The sequence below is a fragment of the Lichenostomus cassidix genome, chromosome 1, assembly GCF_008360975.1.
Source record: "Lichenostomus cassidix isolate B80296 chromosome 1, HeHo_3.0, whole genome shotgun sequence".
NCBI lineage: Eukaryota > Metazoa > Chordata > Aves > Passeriformes > Meliphagidae > Lichenostomus > Lichenostomus cassidix.
Genome location: NC_139479.1, coordinates 89,814,932 through 89,834,280, shown reverse-complemented (window position 1 = coordinate 89,834,280; position 19,349 = coordinate 89,814,932). Strand labels below are relative to the sequence as shown.

The 19,349-nt window shown below is 39.9% G+C and overlaps 1 protein-coding gene across 3 annotated transcripts in view; it reads right to left on the bottom strand.

Annotated features, from left to right (window-relative positions):
• Positions 1-19,349, bottom strand: part of GSK3B (glycogen synthase kinase 3 beta) — a 148,790-nt gene that overhangs the window by 103,591 nt on the left and 25,850 nt on the right. The gene's annotated exons all lie outside the window — the stretch shown is intronic.

Here is a 19,349-nt window from a genome sequence, read left to right as displayed (position 1 = left end):
CTGAACAGCTGAATCCAGAGGGGATGTTTACTTGCAGTGTCTGAAAAAAAGATTCATTTTGCCATAAGCTGTCCTTCCTACCACTGTGTAAGGTGGTACCCACACCTTTGTGAGACACATTTAAGGTCTGTGTTAATAATCTCTCATTAACACAGAGCTTGCTTCAAGTACTCTTTCTGTCATGGCAAACACAGACCAAAACTGTAAATTTCTAATAAGAGAGCTGCAGTTAACGCTCAGATGGGGAAAAAATTCTGCATGATTACCTCAGGGAGAGCCATAAAAAGAATTTTTTTCTGTGACTGAACAAAATATCCACAAGAATGCTTACACTTATATTTCTGCTTTGGAAAAAAACACAGAAACATACAATTAAGGTAATCTAAACACTGGCTGCCAGTGGGGTTTCATAAGCAGTCTCATGCTTGTTAACAAGTTATTTTTAGTAGGCACTCTTTCTGTTCTCCTCTCTCTCCACCCACATGCAGAAGAACCCACCCCACAAAAGCTATTTGGCTATATAAATCAACTTCAAATTTAGATAAGGTGATTCCACAGATTAGGAAGCAACTACCAAAGTGATCATAACAGATTCAGTTTTTATAATCTTAGATCAGATCATTCCAGCCCCAAAAAGCTTACAGGTTAAATGCGATACAAGAGACAAGGACAGAGATAGGGAATGAAGAGAAACAGTCCAACAACATCATTTTAGCATAAGACTGTGGCCTCAGTAATGTTCTCCTTTGCTTTTCAGCTCAGAGTTAATTGCTAGCTGAGAGAGTAAGCCTCTACGGTATTAGGATTTCTTATTTGAGGTTTCCTTCAGTTATTCTTTCCTCTTACATCATCAGGGAACATGATTTAGCAAATATTTGCCAAAGACAGCTACAGCAGTTCAGCTGACATGTAGTAACTTAGAAAGCCCCTGTAACTGAGCCCTGACACGAAGAACCCCGAGTTACAAACAGATCGTATTTGTCCACTTGTTAGTGCCATTCAACAGTTGACCCTGAACGAGTCTATCTGTGTCTTCTAGCAAGGCTGATGAGTAAATCCATCCTTGGTCACCTAATGACACGCCTACTTTAGGAGCACTGTCAGAGACTCTAGATCTCCCACTCCTCTAAGAATGCCAAATAATAAACAGCTCATCTGGGGAATTCCCAGGCAGTCCACAATCTTCCCATCAAAATATCTGGTACGACCTGCAAACCTCTCGCTAAAGTAGTTTCTTGCAAACTGCTTAAGTAGGAGGCTATCTACTTGCTGGAGACCTCCCTGGCTCAGCTCTAACTAAATTTGTTGGAGTTTCTGAATCCAGTTAAATGTACACATCACTGAGACAAGCACATCTCTGAGCCCTGAGAACAGACATCACTGCTGCTTTTTCATTGTCTCTTTGCATCCACTAAGAGGCTTCAAATGCATAAGACTGTACCATTAAGAAAAACCCATAGAAAGCCACCTGCAGCAGCTGCAAGTTGCCAAGGCCTCCCCCCCACCATACACTTACACAAATTAAGAACATCTTAATACATCTTAGAGGGAGTCTCTATTCTTCTACTGGAAATTTAAATAAAACATTTTTCAATTGTGTTAATTACAGCAATGCTTAAGTATGAAGTGTGAATAGGACCCCACTGCGCTAGGCACAGCACCAGGAATAAGAGACAGCTCCTGCCCCCGCTGGGAGGGAGGGAGGGACCAAATAGGAAACAGGCTAAAGAAAGAAGAAAAGAAAATAAAATGAAGGTAAGGAACAGCAAAAACACAGGTGAAAAAAAAAACCAAAACACCCCAATCGCCAAAAATGTTAACATCAAGAAGTGCAGAGAAGCAGATGCAAGAGCAGAGAATCAAGAAGTGAAGAGAATTTGGAGCATGACTGTAAGCATATTAACACCGAACTGAGAGAACCCACAAATGAGCTCTCCAGGGGTGTGAAACACTTGCTGTCACCACTTCCGAGGCGGGCCAGGCCAGCAGAGTCTCCAGATAGTTCTTGGTGGCCTCTGTGAGCCCTGCCAGACTGGGGAGAAAGAAGCAGAACACAAACCATGCTCCACATCTGCTGGAGTCTCCTTGGCAGGGTCCCTTCTGCCACACTGTGAAGCCAATCCTTACCACAAAGGTACACCCTCAAACCTTGAAATTTGTGTCAAAAAAAAGAAGAGCAATTTCTGTATTCATGAATATCACAGGTGGACTTGGAAACCCTGGTGCAATAAACAGTAACACCCACTTAACCTGCAAAGTCTTCCTGGCAGGGCAGAGGACCAAGTCTCCCCTTGCTAAAGCCCTGGATTCCAATACATTTTTCTGCTCTCTGAAACATCAGAGGACTGTATCTTTTCCTTTGCAATTTCTCCTTTCTGTCAAGCTCCAAAATTATGTTCTGTCCAGTTAGGACCTGACATGTTTTCTTCTTTTTCAACTTCACTGAACGCAGCACAGAAATACAGCATGTACTTGTCATGCTATTCTCTCTACGACCAAGAAACAGCATCTTGGACCCAGAGTCCAGCCCAGACAGTGAATGAGACAAATCAAAATCAAAGTGAGAAACAGATTGTGTGGAATCTGAGACAGCAACCAAATCCCAAAGAGAAAGACAGATGAAGCTAATTATGAAAATGCATTTGGTGACTATGTTTTAAGATTGGAGGAGGAGTAAGAGAACTGCCAGCTGTTCAGAACCATCATCCACCTTGGATGAGAAGTACAGTGAATAAAAAAGTCAAAAATTAGTAGCAGCCAATCTGAATCCTTAAGATGACTGTGACCTGAGGTTGAACACCATTTTAAGACTGAAAGAGGCATTGCAACTCTTTTCCAGACAGCAAAATCAAGTTGTGCTACACTGTTCAATTCATGCTGCAGAGCACTCCACAAGAGACTCCACAGCCTCCGCATCCATCTCAAATTACTGCTTCAGATTGTGCCACAGAGCTGCACAAAAATGGAACAAGTCAGTTTAGGTTAAAGATGGTTTTGAATTCAAGGAGAACGTTATCTCAATTAACATTAAAGAAACTGTAGGCACACCATCAGTGCAATGCAGATATTCTCCACGGCAGGAGAAGCTATCTTGGCGAAGGAGCTATTATTACAGATGAGGCAGCATTTTAGAAGCCAGATGCAGAAGCTATTCACCATTGGCAACTCCTGTTTTTGAAATTTATTTAATTATTTTTTAAGTAATAAAAATAGTAGAGCAAGAGGAACGAGTGAACTAAGTGTTGGACATCTCTAAAGCTATTTAAGGTAACCAGAGAAACTACAGCTCATTTTCACATTATACATAATCTGATCGAAGTGGGGGCTACTGCCAAAAAAAACGATGGTCTTACTTCCCACTGTCATGTTCCTGCCACAGCAAATATGGCAATCTTGTAGCCTGAGGATGAGTCAGTTTAGCCTACTGATCTGACAAACTAATCCGTCTCCAAAATAAAGCAAGCCTCAAATCAGCAAGCTGAACTGACTCATCTTGAGGACAGGCAGTTGCTAGATCTGAGGAAGGGAAGAACAGAGAACAAGCCTGTTCCTTATTGCCTGTACTCCCAGGAAAGCCATGCTGAATGAAACACAAACCCACACGCAGTGGCACGGCAGAGCTGCAGCCTGTGCAGGATGCTGCGTCCAGAGGGACAATCCTGGCCCTCCCATCCCTCCCCCTGCCCTCCGATCAGGTATCAGATGACAACTATCCGAAGGTGAGCTGCAGCACAACTGCTTCCGGAGGAACAAAACTGCTGCCCAAAGCAATGAGAGCACTCGGGCTGCCAGAGGAAGGAGATGGAAGCAGCCAGAGCTACTCCTTGCCATGACAGCCTGTGCCAAGGGCAGGCTGAATCAGCCAGACTGCAGGCTTGGGTGAACCAAAGTGGAAGCACCTAGGCACCACATCCTCTCCCTGCTCTAGGCAAAACACAAGCTCATACTGTCAAACAACTGAAAAATATTTCAACTACAGTTAAAAAACCCCAACAGCCAAGTCACATTACACCAGCACAGACATGTATTCTGGAGAGTAACTGTATTGCCTCAAAATGCATGCTTTGGATAATACAAAGTATCATTTTCTCCGATGGCTTCTTAAACCTACTGAGAAGTTTATTTTTCCTCTCTCAGAAACAATACACCTATTCAAAATTACTTTTTCCCCAGTGAAAGGACAATGATATAATTCTAACTACAGAAGATATTTCCAAATATTTTATTGTAATATACCGATTTGAGTAAAATAAAATCCTACATAATGGGAATTAGTTTTATCCAGAAAGAAAAACATGAACAAAAGTAATACTTCTCTTAAGAATGAGATCAGAAAACTAGGGATTTAATTCCCTTCTGCCAGCATATGAGCAGACAGAGGCTTTCAGGGAAAAATACCCATGCAGCTGAAATTTTCAAACTGTTCCTATAATTATTTGTTAAGGAAGACAACTGGGGCTAGAAATACTAAAATACAGACAGATATATGGCAACAGGGAGAAGACAGCAATGCGTTTTTAGCAGAAATTCTTCTCATTTATTCAGGTAAGAGGAAAAATAAGTAGCAAAATCAGACCAGCAAAATCAGATGTTTCCCAAATTCTGCCACTTTCCATACTGGACAAAGGCAGTATCAGTCTTGAAGATATCATGAAGAAGAAAATAAGTGATACTAAGTAAATGATAAGCCTAAAAACACATGAACAATTATTAAGGCAACAAACATATACACTTATATATATATATATATATGCAAAAGTGATATACCTATCCAGATATCCAGAAGTGGTGGATTTTCAAGGGCTGCTGTTCCAAACCTACAGGAACAAATCTTCCCAGGTTTTGAAGGCACCTAGGCTTTTTTGCCAGCAGTGCAGGAAGTTTTCTTAATCAGAAGCTTGATTGTCTTGGAGGGAAGAGAAAAGAAGACTGAGGTCTCACCACCACTAGCTTTTCCTTCTCACATATACCCTCATCATGGAATCTCAGGGAAGATAAACCAGGTATTATGAAACCTAGACTGTGAGTACATACAAAAGATTTCCATTTCTAGAAGGAGACAATGGAGCCTAATATCTCTCAGCTGCTCTTATGATGGGAGAATAACGGCAATGCTTTATCTTGGTCCAGGTAAGGAGGATATACTTTCAACACAATAACAGAGACATCAATCTCAGAGGAGTAAATACAGAGGAACAATCTAATGTTCTTGCAGACAAAGGTTTCATTACCTGCCTCAGAAGACAGTAACTAAAAAAGCACTTTGAAGAACACAATTCCATGATAAGAAGGGCTCATATAAAAAAAAGATACTCATATATGATATTGATGAAGATAAAGCACATAACAGAGAAAGCATGGGTTCATCTATCCCATTTCCCCATGTCTTATAGCCACAAACAGTGAAGTGTTTAAGGAAGAGTATAAAACAGGACAAACTTGCAGTGATAGCTATCCCAGCACACTCTTCCCAGACCTCAGCTATAGATGGCTTGGGAACTTGCTAAGCCAGAGACAGTATCTGTAGATTTTTCTTCCTGACTTTGCAAACCCAGCCCAGGATCTCACAATACTCTGCCCAGTAAGCCAACCAACCAATTCTACACAAGTATAAGGAGAAGGAACAGATCTAAAGCATATCAGTGTCAAGACTACCTAGCAGAAAGCTGAAATTTTAGCTGAACATCTACAGTAGCGAGTAGTGACACTTCTGTTCAAAGTCCAGAATGGCTACAGCATGTGCATATTACCCAGCATTCAGGCACTTTTGATTAGATGGGATCTTCACCTTGTTCATAAATTCATCTTTCATCTTCCAACTGGACAGAAAGAATATAATGCAAACTGGTGTCTTTAAACAGACTAAATCAATTAAGATCAGAAACGACATGAATTTGGGAACAGGAAAAGGTCACAACAACATAAGATAAAGTTCAAGTAGCAGTGACTAAGAGTTGAGAAGAAAGTAATTCTTGAAAAGGAGCACATAGAACATGCTTGAATGCCTGCATTTTGGCTGAGACAGGAAGTCTTGAATAGCAGTTATTTTCCACAGTAGCAGCCACTCAACCACAAACCCACAATGAAATTTCATTAAGACATTACAGCCTGGCACTGTAGGAGAGAGAATGAATGCATAAATCAAACTTATCAGAGAAGGATTTTGGCAAAGGCAAGATGAGACTCATCATCTTAAAAAGCTATGTGAAAACCCAACAAAAAGCAGAAAAAATGGCTCGTGTTTCAGTTTAGATGAAGTTATTACAAAATACATTATTTTGTCTTCTAGTAAAAATATTCTTCTGAATAGACCTGTTTTTATAACAATCAAATCAGTGAATGTCCTTTATCTGCCAAGAAATGAACCCAGGATTCTGTTTTCCTTTACACTTGCATGTAAGAAAATATCTAATATTTCACTTCTGATCCTTGATAAAATGAAACAGCCCTACAACTCAGTGTGCAATTAATGAGAAACAGCTCTTTTCCCAGTATTTTCCTTGAAGCATGTAATTGAGTTGGTACACAATTTTGTAATTAGCGATAATGTTTGCAAAATACTTATTTTCTCTGTAAGATGACCTGAAAATACAATCTATTTTTTCATCCAAATACTGCTCCTTCAAGTTTCTCACATCTGAGGAGTTGGAGAGCTTACTCAGCAGATATGAACTACTGGATGTCACTGGTCATTACAGGGACCTGTGGCCTTTAAGGTTTGGAAGCACAATGTGGCTTATGCAACAAGAAAGCTCTGCCAAATTAAGCACACAGCCATTTCTTAAAACCAAGAAGTTCATTATTTCCTTGATATATTAAAATACAAAGATCTACAGCTAAGATAAAAACACATTCCCCAAACACAAGCTTTGAAAACTTACTGCGAACGAAACCATAAAGTATGTTAGGTCTTCATGCTAATCTAAGAAAAATCACTAGGTTAAAAAAAAAAATCAGTCACCAGAACAAACAATGATAGCATTCACAGATTTCTGCACAATTAAAAAAACATCCTGAGAATACCACTGCAGTGGTTTTCAACATAACAGATTATATACACACTGGTTTTTAATAGTTCTAAGTTACTCCTTTCAATTTCACAATCCATCCTCCTACCATTTGCCCCATCAGATACAGAAGTCCCCACAGAAGCCACACAGGACAGATCAATGCAACATTGTCTACAAAATACATTCAGTTTAATCTGTGGCCATGATCAATCCATCTTTCAAAAAATCACCATATGCCAGTCTGATTATGATAAACTACTTAACAGGATTCTTCCCTTCTGACAAAAATTGTTGAATATACAAATGCTTGTAAGCTTCCAGCAGACAAAGCTGAGCTCCAGGGTTTCACAGCCATCATTCCCATCTCCAAAATGGTGGTTGACCTTTGACACTAGAACATCCCTTGCAAGTAGGTAATCTTACACCGGTACAATGTATTGCAGTTTTACATGTACATGCTTTTTTGCCTTCTATTATTTCAGCTTCAGCATCAATGGGAGCAATCTGAATGTGACATAAAGGAAGGTTAATTCAAGCAGAAAAGCAATTTGCTGTCTTCCATATTTCCTATCAGGATTCAATAATGACTTACTGTCACCAACACAAGTCTTTCTAGATCAAAGCAATGCTACAGGAGTTCAATATTCAATTACCATACCCTATTGGCCACAAATCAACATTTACTGTATATTATATATTTGCACTTAAACAATGACACTGTAGCAGAAAAAGGTAGCAGTGAACTTCATGAAAATAACATCACAATCATCACAGCAGCCGTAACTACAAAGCAATTTTCTGTGAAGAACAGGTTTAGAACTCCTAACTTGATGGTTTTACATATGAACTTACTGGTTTTACACAGAGTTGATATTGTAGTTGCATGTTGCTTTAGTCTGTTAGCTAAAAATCAGATTAAAAAGTCTCCCACACACTGTGGCAGCTCTCCCTTCTACCCTAATTCATCATACACTAAACCATGATGATGAAAATATTTGTGTGGCTACGCTACAGATATCAATAAAGAAAAGGAAAGCAACCTATGTTTTTTAATTAAGAAAATACACTTGGAAGTCTGGATCATCTCACTAGTTGGTTTCACAGCACAGCTGTGACAAAAAAAACAAACTAGCAGGGGGGTTGAACAGGTCAGGGTCAGACAGCTTTCCCCACTAGGAAAACTAATGTAAATCTGTACTCAAAAAAAAAAAAAAGGCAGCAAGAGGTAAGGGTTTGTTAGTCTTAACACAGATAATTCTTGTCACTATCAGAAAAGACTTACCTTTAACACAAGAACTAGGAATGGCTCAGCAATTATCTTAATTTTTTTACATTTCAGCAGTATTAACTTACTAGAACTCTAAGTCACATATTTACATGAACCCTGTGCCCAGTTTGGGTCTAATATGCCATATAATACAGTGCAGTTAAAAGTCTGCAGAACTGCTCTAGTTATAACTGAGTTTTCACTTCACATTACCCAAACCTATGCTTTTGGGTACACTGAGTCAGGAGAGGAAACTTCTCATTACTTCCAAGATTTTTTCAAGTTCTTCAACAACTGGCTCTCCAAAAAACGTCTCTAGGCTCTAGGGGTACATACAGGTAAATGTGATCTCCATCCACAGCGAGATTGCCAATATTAAGAGTATAGCAAACAACCTGCTGAAATAAGCTGAATATGTCTTTGGCTAAGAGAAATCCTGCTGGCACTCCAAGCAAACAGGTAAAAGAAATCCAAGGAAAACACATACTTGGACTTTCAAAAAGTCCAGACTGCTCTTTTAATAGTCTATGGCAAGAAGTCAAGGCTATAGAGGAAAGATCCAATTATAGGCAAAAAGCTGGCTAAATACTAGGAAGCAATGGTGAAACTTAATAGTCAAATTTCCACTACAGAGAAGAGTCAATAGTGGAGCTGACCTGGCAGCATTGCTAGGAATCATTCTATTCAACATCTTCACTGACCTAGATAGAAGTGCCCAGTGAAATCCTCCAAGTTTGCAGATAAAGCTAAGCTTTTTCAGGTCAGCCAGCTGCAATGGCAGTAACTGTGAACTCTGGAAGGCCCTTACTAAAGTGAGCAAGTCAAGTGTGGTAGACAAGCTTCAATGCAGAATGCAAAACAGATCTACAAAAATAAATGGGAGGTGGGGGGGAGAAAAAAAGAAACATCTGTGTTAGGCTTCCATGCAAATTTATAGCTGGAGTTTACAATTCAAAGAAGTGATCCTGAAGTTATCATTGGCAGCCCTGAAATCACAGGCTCACTGTGCAACATGCACTAAAATGTCATCTAGATATTGGACATAACCAGTTCTGGAAGAACTCAGGACAAGGCAGAAAGTAATTGTGCTGCTATGTAAAAACTTAGCGCACTGCAGTCTTAAGAACCAAGATGTGGAGACAAGACTAGCATGCAAGCAGGGCAAAGCAGAATTCAAAAAGGTATAGAAATGGTCATTTAAAGGATTAAAGATAGAGCAGCTGCCTTGGAAGAAAAGGCTGAAGAGGCTGGGGCTCTTCAATCTGAATGCAAGATACGGGGGTGGGAGGGTGTAATATATTCAAAGTTTACTTGAATGGCAGTAAATACTTGATGGCAGTAGGTAAGATCACCATAGCTGGCAAAGAACTTTGGACATCTGTTGCCTCAGGATTGTGAGCAGATAAGGATGTAGCCTCTAATGTTCCCAGTCTGATGACTGGATCCTAGAGAAGGAGGAGGGTAGTGAGTCACAGAATGGCCATGCCTGCTTGTACTCCTTAAACAGCAATGTGACTGCCATGGTTGAAGACCACGTATTTGGCTATACAAACACCACATACTTGGCTCAATATGGTATTTCTTACCTTTTAAATTGAAATGGGAAAAGAAAATGTTAATATGAAAGATTTCAAACTGGTTCATATGCCAGGAAAACTTATTAAAATACAATATCACGATCTAATTTTCATTGTATCCTTGCAAGGAGACCCACCTCAGAAAAGTACAGATTCTAAATTAGAAGTGATGAGAAGGCTGGTTTTCAAGATAAAGAATGAGAAGAAGACAAGAAGCTTAGCTATTTCAATTATACATTACTTTGGATACTTAAGAGTCAAGAAAAGCTTGCTTCCAAAATAGCTACTCTGCCATGGGCTCCATCTCTGAGAGCTTCGATGTCAGCAAAGGCAGCCCAGGTTAGAAGTAGGTTGCCTGCTCTCTGCTGTGTGACCAACCATAGTTATGGCTCCTTGATGTCATCTCAAGGGAATTCTACCCGCAGTAAAACACACCTTTAAAAGGCTATCTGTTTCTTCATGAATGCCCATCCTCTCCAGGCAAATCTTAAATTACGAGGAACAGAAATAACAAGCTTAAAACACTGAGTCACTGACCAGTATCTCAGCCACAGAAGTTTCTTCAAAAGAGACAGGGCCACATCAAGCATTTGCACATGGCTGGTTTCAAGTACTAACAAATACAACAGTCTTATTGGAATTGCCCTCTGCCTTGGAAATGCCACAGAAGCAGGGAGCTAGTGAGGCTCCCATCCTAATTTCTGATTCTGAACAGCTCTACAGCCTGCTCTTCTGACCCAAACCTGTGTTACTGGGTCCTCTGCACCTGGGCTGAGCTGTCTCCTCTGGGCTGAGTTTCAGGGCAGCAGTACAGGGCCAGTACCTTAACATTACTTCTATCTTGCCCTTTACAAGATGGTCTGAAAACAGCTTTCAGTACTACATGACACTATGATGGACAACACAGAAGTCAGCCTGGAGCACACAACCTCTTTTTCCTCAAGACAAGAGCTGGCATAGAACAAAACTCTGATCCAGTGGTCAGGCACTGGACTGAGCTGAGACCTGGCAATGTAGACAGAACCTGAATGAGTACCTGCTCTGATCAAGCCATGCTGGATGTGAAAACAGCTGTACTTGTAGGACCAAGTGATCCAGTGCAATTCTTGCCCTGGGTTGGCACCCTGAGCCCTGCTGGAATTGGATTTCAGCGACACCTTCCAAGGGCCTGGGAGGCTGTGGGGAGACCAAACTATCTACCAGCAGAATTTGCTACAAGATCATGCCCTCTCTCACTCCATTTGCAGGCTGTGAGGAACAAGCATCTATGGCAACAACAGAGAAACTGTAAGAAAGATTATTTGGGCCTTTTCCATGTCTTTAGATTCTAGTGAAAGAAATAATCCATTTAAGTGGCAACAAAGAGAACTCAGCCTGAAGCTCTATAGCCACAAAGAACAGCCGCTCACTTAGGAATAACAGCACTTGTGAATACCCCAAACACTACAAAGGCACTGAAGACCAATGGTTTCATCCCCACTTAAATATTTCAATTGTCATTTTAAGCAGTTAACAACACATCCATGCATTTTGCAACATGCAGGTATAAAAGCAACAAGCTCTGTTTTACCAATGAATTAAACTAGGAAAAGTGGTTTTTTAAATAACAGGTCAGTTTCTGTCCATGTATTTAAACTAGGGTATCTTGGAAGTCAACAATTCTCACTTCATGTAACCACGACTAACATCCTTTCTAATGTCTTTGCTCACCTTGTACTTGGGTTGGAAAAGAAACAAACACCAAACCAAAATAAGGAAAAATCAACCTGACCTACAAAAGAAAAATCCTTAATGACAATCCACTAAAATCCACTAAATGATTCACTAACTGGTATCAATTTCACTTGTTTTGCCCCAACAATGCTGCAAAATTTAGATTTACAACTTTCTGAAAGAGTATTTCAAATCCAAGCATAAAAAGAAGTTAGCCATGTTAAGAGTCTTGTGGAGCAGGATGCAACCTTTCCAATTCCTTCAAAAGAGTATAGATGGAACTGCCATGTTGCAAAGGCATCGATGGAAAGAATACACTGTTCAAAATCCAGTTTGTAATCATTCCATGCATACGAATTTAAATCTGTATCACTGATCACAATAAAAACACATTGAAAAAACTATGAATTTTTGTTTGCTCCACAAGTTACACAGCTCTTCAGATTCACAGGGCATTACAACCCTCAGGGTTTTGGTGGATGGGTGTGGAGAACAATGTTAATATTATGGGGTCTTCCAATATATCCTATCCATTCTAAGCATCTAACTCAGGGTTACATTACCACAGAATTTTCCACATACTAACACTAAATGCTGAGTTGTTAATGCTTTACTAGGCCCACTGCACATTTTTATTCTTAAAATGTAAGCAGTTTCCTTGAAGATAATGTTTATGGTACAGTACTAAAGTCACTGAACTCTCTACCAGAAGCCACCTATACCTCCTGCTTGCATGACTTCAGCTCATATTGTTTTGTCTTGTGTTACTTATGCCTGACCATGCACCCTGTAACAGTTCAACAGCATAACTTTTGTGATTAATTCCCAACACTTAAATAATGTTCTTTTTCTAATAACGTGAGATAAGAATATAAAAAATATTACAACTCCAAAAGAAACAGTAGTTGGTTTTTTTTTCTATGACATGACCAACAGTCTTCTTCCAGCAAACAGAAACCAGCAAGATGATCAATTTCTGTACTATTTTTATCATCACATACTCAACTGGTGGAACTGTGAAGGAAGGCTTTCCATTGTTGTTTTAGTTGTATGGCAGTCCATCTACAGAATTCTCTATTCAGTTAAATTTACCATACTGTTTGGAGAAATATTGCCACTGGTAATTTGAGGGCTTTTCCAAACAGAAATCAAAGCAACAAAAATAGAAAGGAAAACACCAATAATTACTTATCATAGTAATGGGTAGAGAAAACACATAACAGCAAGGAAGTCCAGGAATTAATACAAACGCTGAGATTCTGTCAATTAACTAACAGAGATAAGGAAAAAAGTGATAAAATCCCCTGAAGTTAAAAAGGCTACAAAGCCCTATGTTTGTCACTACTACCTTGATTAGGCAACATTCTTTCCTATAGAGTCTGAAGTCCAATTGATCATACAATAAACTCTGCCCTCCTTAAAAGCAACCCACATGTCATAATTAAGCAAGAACCTTGGGGAATATGAAGCTTAATCCTAAAGACAAAAACTTCCCTGTCCCACCTCAAGCCCACAGAGTGTTGCAATTCTGTTTGTGAACAGATGACAATTACAACAGCAGGTACAACAGGGAGTTTCTGATTGTTTTAATGCAAAACATGGCCAACTAGAGCTCAGCACTGGTACATTTAGGTTTACTCAGAGGGCAAGGATAAGTTCAAATTCCAATAAAACTGCCCTACATTTGCTTCACAAATCTGGTGGACTTACTGAACTTAAACAAAAATTAATGTTTCAAACACACTTGCATAATGTTCAAGACCAGTAATGTCCACCTGCTAGAACATTATTCTATCCAGTTCCATTACATCTCTTCCCTAATTTGTGTTCCCATATCCTTTCTCCATTTACTATAATTTCTCTTTAGATCTATTTTGCTCCTTTCAGCTCTTTTCCTGTCCTGCTTCTTCCCTATCTCTGACTCAGAATTACAGTACCAGTCTCTATTTTGCTCCTTTCAATTTGCTCAAATGCAAAGAGCATCTCTCCTCATACCCAACCATATACTCCAATGTGTCTGAAGAGGTAAGTCACTGGCATTATTTCAGCTTTCTTTGCAGCTACACAGCCTCCCTGTGATAAAAGGAAAATCTGAAGCTATGTACAAATCATCACTGTCCAGATATATGCACAACCAAATACTGGTCTACAGTGTTTATCACACAGCTGGGGAAGAACTCATCACAACACATACTCCCATATTTGTGCACAGACGTGTGCAAACAGCTATCCTGCTTTACTGCAAATTCATCAAGCAATCACAAGTATCCTGTGGCATGGGGACAACAATTACTCATTTTAGGCTTTAAACGCTCCCAGAATTTAAACTCATCCCACCTAAAGACCAGGGTGCAAAATATCAGTTCCCACAGCACTACAGACAAAGGGTCACACACAGTTGCTGACCCCTTACCAGCTCTGGCACTCCAGAAACACACGAGCCAGAGGTAATAGACCATACCTCCAGTAACCAGTCTGATGCCAGGACCAGACAGAAGGCCACCAGCTAGCAAGCTGGAAACTGCTTTCACAAAGCTCATTATTAGACTGTCATTACATTAAAATCCAAGTCAATTTTAGCCTCTGGCTACCTTTTAAAAGGTGCTTCCAACCCCTGAAGGCAAACTACCTGGCAGCCAGCAACCCATTTAGACTGGTAAGATTGGTGTCCTCTCCATTTGGTGGTATCTCCAGGCACATCACCCACTGTGACCCTTTGGTACTTGCACATGCTTACAGCTCAAGAGAACACCCCTTTTCTGCAATATATTCTTCTTTCAGAGGTTGAGCAAGCGCTTGTAAAATTTCCAGAACGCATAGGGAAGTTGAAAGCCCTAATCCAAGTTTATGGGAGTAATTATAGCAGCTTTTGAATGTAATTTTTAATGCCTTTGGCATATATGTTTTTTTAAAGGACAGCATAGAAAGCACTGAGTAAACCGTATTTCCGTACATCAGAAACAGACTGAAAGCAACTCAAAACATTTTATTTCTTATATAGCAAAACACATTATCCTCTCCCAAAAGGGATACTAAATTCTAGAACTATTTACCTAAAGTACCCCTCAACTCATATGCAGTTTTCATTTTACCCTGTAATTCACACAACTGTTAAAAGTGTCTTTATAATACAGACAAGTTTTCAGAAAAAGACAGGCTCATGCATCACGCTGTCATATTGCAATCACAGATCTGCCTTCCACTTACCACAGCATTCAAGATCACATAAACATCATATAAAATACACAAACATGAATTATACACACTTAATATCAGAAGCATGATGTATTAAGTAAGAAACAGTATCATCCTGCATTAACTCTCTACTCTCCAGCTACTCGCATGGAACAAATGCTATTGCTTATAGAGAGCACTTAACTTCTGTGGATGCATCTAAAACCAAGACAGCTTCACATTTCTGATTGGATTCCCACATCTCCAAATGCCAGTTTGGAAGAGAGAAGCTGTTTACTTTGATGATGGCAAACAGCAGAACTGATTGTGCATCATTTTTGGAACTGCTTGCCTAATTTCAGAAATCAGCTTCTTTCAACTGATTTTTCCAAGCTGAGTGTAGTTACAAGAAATGCTACACCACCAGCAGCACAGGCTGAAGAATGTGAGCTTTAAAAAAGACAGGCTTTCCAATTCTTCCCTTTAAGTACAAGTTTCAGTGCATGAGGTGAATGCCTCATGTGCATTAAATTAGTTTAAATGCTAACTTCCAGCTGGTCTCTGCTAGGCTTGATATCCACCTTGCAAAAGAAAAACTTGAAAATCTGAAATGCCCTTAAACACCAAAATTAATTCCTTCATAAAAATCACTCCCAAGAATTATTTGCAGTTATAAAAAAATTAATTTAATATTGCTGCACCAAAAGTCTATCAGACTTTGAAATGCTGTTAATTCCACCTTTAAACTAGTCCCAAAATATGACTAGTATACACAAAATGTGAACCACGTATTTTAATTAGGTCATATACAGACAGCAGTATTTGACTAGACACCGTGTCTGTATTTAAGACAATCCCTAAATATAAAACCTGACCAGAAGTTTCTACATTCAACAAGTCAACTGGTATACCAGAATAGCTGCCCTTCCAAGAAAACTCCAGGTACAAGCAACCAGCTGCCAAGTACAGCTCATCACATACCAGGGCCTGTCTGAAGCCTGTTTACCTATTCCATTATCTTAAAAAGCAAAGGTAATGCCAACAGGATCTCTAGGTACTGCCAGGACTTCTTTAGCAAGTACACCCATCTTCCATCCCCCTCCTTTCCTTGTAGTTGACACAATTTGTAATCCAAGTGCAGACTTCATTGGTACCTGAGAAGAGCACCTCACCTTCCCTTGTCTGTTGACACAGGAGAGAGGGACAGTAAGAACACACAAAAAATAAAGAAGAAAGTGTTATTAACTGAATGAAGCTGAAGCCTTCCTGTTTCAAGTCATAACTACAGACTTTGACTTGCAAAAAAAACAGTCTTTGCTGTCTCGGGTTTTTTTCAACTATCGATATGAATGCAACAGTGAAAAACTCTTTCAGCAGTGTTTTCCAGCCCCTGTCACAGTAAACCTCAGCTCTAAGCACAGTTTTGACCTACTGTCACCACCGTATGAGGCAAGTGATCTGCACACAGACCTGTGTCTGAAAATCTGACTGCAGGTTTCCATCTAAGGAAGGAAACAGCTACTCAAGGAAGGATGTCTGCCAGCCCTCCAGGACAAACATGCAAGCCTTCAGTCTTTAACTATGTTGTTACGGGTGTGGTTAAACAAGGCTGCTAAGGTGACCTAATACTTTGCTGTCATCAAAAGGGACACTCCTTTCTGCTCTCCCTCTCCCCCCAGCCATATAGCCTGTCCCATCCCTTGCCATCATAGCTACAAAAATCAGCCAATTCAACTTGCTACCCCGGCAGGAAACTGTTTACTCTCACACACAGATAACTTCCTGATGAATAAGCAAGTTCAACCAGCTCCCTCTGTGGTCATTTAAGCTCCAGTGAGACCATATAGGAAGGAGTAGGAATATGGCCAGTAGTGGAAGCCCATTTTCATAGCATGAGAAAAATCTGCAAATATAAATATATCATTTTATAAATATGTATCATTTACTTCAAAGGGTTCAAAATCAAATAAGGGCGTTTTTTGACTTCCCATACAAGCTACTGCTACTATTTGGTGGTCATGAAAAATCATTGAACAGAAAATGGGGAAGGTAGCTCAGTATCTGTTACATAATGTCATTGATTTAGAAGACTTTCAGAGGTAAACTCAAATAGGCCTTGACCTGACTAGTTCTCTTAGAAAAGTAATTTCTAGGCCTAAAATACACTAGAGGTGTGCACTGTGAGTAGAAAAACATCTTCATTTTCAGCATTGCTCTCTGTTAGAGCAATAGAGACTTGCAATTTCAATGCCCTCTTGAGTGCATCCACTCATTCAGTCACCACTTCTCAGAAAAATAGAAAGGCTTAGAAGAACAATCTGCTGGCTCTCTCCTGTCTTGTGAGGGAGGTGCTGACAGAGAGAAGTAGCTAATTGTTTTGTTGTTGTAACTTATTTCATTATAATTCACTGATTTAAGCGGCATCTGGCTCATCAAAACTGACTTCATCAGAAGTTTCACATCAGGTGTTACAGATACTATGACCAAAATTCATTTGTTTGAGTGATGAAAAACTGGCCTTCTATTTTATGTGAGTATGTCTCATCCTCAAGTCAGGATAGACACCATTTCTCATAATCTTTACTTGCAGTGGTAAACAAGTAGTGACAAAAACAATAGTTCCAGCCAATATATCACACAACAGACTGCACTGAAAGAATGGCATCCCACATGCTTTACAAATAGAAATAAGAAAGGAAACTTCATTAGTAACAACAGAAGCTGATGTGCAAGGTGCCGAGTCAAAAAGGGAAAGCTCAGTAGCCACAGAAGCAGGTGATACCTGAAGAGAGAGAAAAAGGAATGTGTTTTGTAGAAGGCAGGCAGAGAATAATAAAGGAAAACAAAGAGAGCAAATGTACCAAAAAGGAAAATGAGCGTATGCTTACAAATGGAAAAGGAGAAAAATAAGATGCCACATCCTTTGTTGAAGTTTCAAAAAACATTAATGAAATTATTTTCAATCAGCTGTTAAGAAATGGTTATTTAGACGAGGAAGACAAAGGTAAAATTACCATGCCGAGCAAGATTAAAAACATGGAACAGATGAAAGGGACTGAGCAGTCAGGATTTGAGTTCAGATTGTTGATTCGGCCCAGACTGAGTTATATGGGCAAATCTGAGTAGGCAGGACCTTTGGCTTGAAAGGAAATCACCCAGACTTCTCAGAAGTACACTCAAAAGATTTCTTCTCTCCCATAAACAGATTAAAACCAACAAATGGGGAAGAGGGGAGATCACAGACACAGAATATGAAGTAACTGTACTCAGCAGGGATTCAGCAGCAAGGAGAGGAAGAGGATGTTTAGTCACTACCTTCCAGAAGTACTGAGATGAAGCTGCCCTACCTCTTCCTACCTAAATTACTTCCAACTTGTATAGAACAATGCATATTGGATTACAGTGTCTCAGTACTTACCAAAAAGACCAAAACAAAAAATAAATTGTTACCACATACTATTTATGAACTGTTTTCCAGGTACATGACAACCTTTAGAAACAGTAGATCTGTATAAGTTTTAAGCAGTCCTTGGTAGCATCCCCTTCAGTGTACAAAAAAGTCCAACAAAAGTTCCAAGTTGCAACAGCTATGAATGTTGCAACCCATACCTCTGACCTCAAGGGGAGGAACTGGAGCATGACCCCAGAAAGGATTATGTCCTGGGCACATCCTCCTGTCCAGGTACAAGAGACTTCTTACTCCCCCCTACACATTACCACAGAAACTGGGTGCTATGTATAAAACACTTATAATTTACGCTACGTTTCCCTCCCCAAAATCTTACGAAGGAACAATCCCAGGTGGATGGAAACTCTCTCTCTCAGAAAATGGACATGCAAACAACCCACTATGTGAAAATTCTGTGACTGAATTTTTTACAGAATAGTGTGCTACAGCTTTCCATCTGCACAGTCACCCTGAGATAGCTTCGCTGTACTTGATTTAATTTCTTTTCCCCTGGCTCTGAATGAACACACACAGCTATCAAAATGTAGCATTTCACTCAGTTGACCTGCAGTGGTTGTTCATGTGTCCATACCCTCGGGTCCCTATTACTGTAATACACAAGGGCTTCATAAATTGTAACTGCCCTCAGAATATTTGATAAGATAGCAAAAGGCCATTAATCATGTGTTTGAGCTGAGGCACTGGACAAAACACTATTTGCCTACATCAGACAGCATTGCCTGAACAGTATTGCCTGACCAGTAAGAACATTACCACGGATAAAATCATCAGGTTATAAAGGCATTCTTACATTGGTAGAGCCAATTCCACATGGAGTAAGAAATTGCATGTGATATAAAGTTTCTATATACTGGCACAATCTGAGTACACCAGAGTTTTCAACAGCATAGGCACCACCTCTTAAAAACTCAGAGCTAGCAGGATGGCAGCCAGGCACACAGTTTGCTCAGGGTCTCAGGACAGCAGCAGTGGGAGATAGCAACTCAACCCAGACCTCCCAGCTTCCACGTTTTGCTCACCTGTAAAATACTGCTGATGCTCTTCAGCCTGCTTTCTTTATTTTGTTCCCCATCAGGACTGACAAGAACCAAAGCTTGCAGAAGCTGTGCAACCAAGCACTTGTTTAGAGTTCACCTCAC